Raw genomic sequence first — 2,450 nt, forward strand, 5'->3', positions numbered from 1 at the left:
CCCCCGCCGCGCCGCTGCCCTTCCCGGCGCCGCAGCCCGCGCCGCGCCGCTGCCCTTCCCGGCGCCGCAGCCCCCGCCGCGCCGCTGCCCTTCCCGGCGCCGCAGCCCGCGCCGCGCCGCTGCCCTTCCCGGCGCCGCAGCCCCCGCCGCCCCGCTAACTCCCGCCATTCTGCTCCAGTCCCTCCGCTCCAGCCCCTACCCGAATCCAATACCAACCCTAAATCTAATACCAACTATAATACCTGCTCACGTTAGGAGTCCTTTTCTCTGTCAGGCTCTTTACCTATCCTGATTTTAAGTCAGAGATGCAAAACAGGTGCTGCTGCTCCCAGAGCCTTTATACTGTCTTGGATTGGGCTGCTCCCTTTCTCCCGGGGCCTCAAGGGAAGGGAGGTGGGCACGACCAGGGGTATATTAACCCCAGCCTTTGGTCAGGGAAGTCATTCAGCAGGCAGGCTTCAATGGGATAAGAGCTCTCCCTTTCTTTCATTTAATGGCACTTCTCAAGCTATTCCTGCTTTATTAAAGCATCAGCTTTGGTATCCAAAGAAGCAGAGCTGTATATGGTAATGAAGAGGATTACACTCACATGCAGGGTTTTTAAATTTAATAACTTGGTGTTGCTAAGCTGCTTTTATAATTGGTTATCTCTTTTTCTTTTCCTTAGGAGCCTTGCATATTTTGGGATTTCCTGATCATCTCAACTGCAGTTTGGCATTTTTTCACCAGTGTTATCCAGTCCTCAGGTGAAGCTGCTCTGTGTTGAAGATGTTACAGACACTCAGGTTTGCAAGTAGTCAGTGGGGGGTTACAGCCCACAGATAGAGTGAGGGCTGGGGTGCCAGTTAGGAATTGCTAGGGGTTTTTTGAGGTAGTATGGGTGGAAAGCAGTGTCCAGGAGCCCCCTAAATGCCTGTGAAGGCACCCACTGACTTTTCAGATGTGCTACTTAAGTTTTCTTCTCATTCACCCAGATATTCTGTGCAATTACAGCTGCAGTCTTTGGCTGCAGGCAGTGACCCTGGGTGGTTTGCCTAAAGAGAAGGGAGACTCTTTGAGCTCTCCCCATCTATCTGGGTGACTTTGGTTAGGGTTTCTTTACCATGTCAGAGGGGCAGGGTGTAAAGCAGAGTTGAACAGAACAGAGGCCAGAGGAGCAGAGCAAGAAGGTGGGTCATCACCTGACATCAGCACAAAGATGTGGCTTTTAGCTCCACGTTTACTTGTGTGTTAAGGATTTTGTTGTTTGGGTTTGTTTTTTCTTTGTTTTCAGCTGCAGAGCCCTGGGCCCAGGAGGCTCTAGGCACTGGAGGGGAGGTGATCCAGGTGAGTCCCGGTGAGCAAGGTGAGCATTGACTCCAGGACAGAACTAGATGGTCTTTTACAGGTGTTGTGGTGAATCTGTGCACATGCTTTGTTTCTTGTGTTTTCCAGGGGTTCTGCCACCTTCTAACAGACAGTCCAGTGCTTCAGGGCCCCTGCTGGTAAGAGGTCACTGTGGAGGAGAGGTAGGTAGGAGCTACCCCAGGGAAGGCATCCTTTCAGGCAGTACCTCAGTCTGTACATTTGCCTTTGGCTTTTTTACTTTGCAGAGAATGTGTGCAGCCTGAGAGGGCCGGAGCCACCTGCCAATTAGGTTTGATGGTCTTCAGCTGTCCTTGTGAGTAATCTCCTAGTACTACAAGGGTCATCAATTAAGGCTGGACCTTTCCCAGTTGCAGGTGCCATCCAGCCTGCCTTTGGCAAAGGAGGAGCATTGAGGTTGAGTCGGGGAGGTAGGGAGTAGGTGCTGGCGTCTCCCTTACTTTCAGAAACACCCATAACTTTTTTTCTCACTCCCCCAGGTACGGCACACGGTGACGGCAGCAGCCTCTGACTGGGATCAGAGCCAGTGGCCTGAGAACCTCTCAGCTCAGGGGAGGGTGAGTAGCCAATTGCAGGGTTATCTCCCACGTGCTGCCCAACTCTTGTGTCAGTTTCTGTTTTCTTTCTCGTAACCAACCGAGTCAGTGATCTCACAGGACCCTCTGAGCCAGCTGGGCGTCCTTCCTTCACATCGAAGATGGATTCACATCCCCAGCTGTGGGAAAGATAAGTGGAGGACTCCCACCTGGAGAGGGGATGAGAGCTGGGTCCAGTTTTATGGTTAGGAGGGAGGGATTTTCAAATGAGCCCAGGGGAAAGGGTCTGCCCTAACAGGCCCTTGGCACACATAGGAGGAGCAGTTTACTTTTCATCATGGAGTAGGATGTGCAGGGCAGAGCTGTTCAGGTCTGTGTCATGTCCTTTGTCCAGTCTGTGTTTCGTGTCTTACTATTCACAGTCACCACATCTTTGCTTTCTGCCCTCAAAGCTCTTATCTGAGGCATCATTCCTAGGGTCTTGAACCTCTGCACTGCCCAGCCCAGTGCCCATACCATCCGTTCTTTGTCTCACTAGCTTGGATGTGC

The 2,450-nt window shown here is 52.2% G+C and overlaps 1 long non-coding RNA gene across 1 annotated transcript; it reads left to right on the forward strand.

The window, feature by feature from the left end:
- The first annotated feature begins 975 nt into the window (after positions 1-975).
- On the forward strand, positions 976-1,847 carry LOC135418470 (uncharacterized). The gene is made up of 4 exons (XR_010432470.1): positions 976-1,169; positions 1,274-1,345; positions 1,435-1,508; positions 1,722-1,847. It is a non-coding gene; the product is annotated as an uncharacterized LOC135418470 (long non-coding RNA).
- The last annotated feature ends 603 nt before the right edge of the window (positions 1,848-2,450 follow it).

This window comes from Pseudopipra pipra, chromosome 8 (assembly GCF_036250125.1).
Source record: "Pseudopipra pipra isolate bDixPip1 chromosome 8, bDixPip1.hap1, whole genome shotgun sequence".
Taxonomy (NCBI): Eukaryota; Metazoa; Chordata; class Aves; order Passeriformes; family Pipridae; genus Pseudopipra; species Pseudopipra pipra.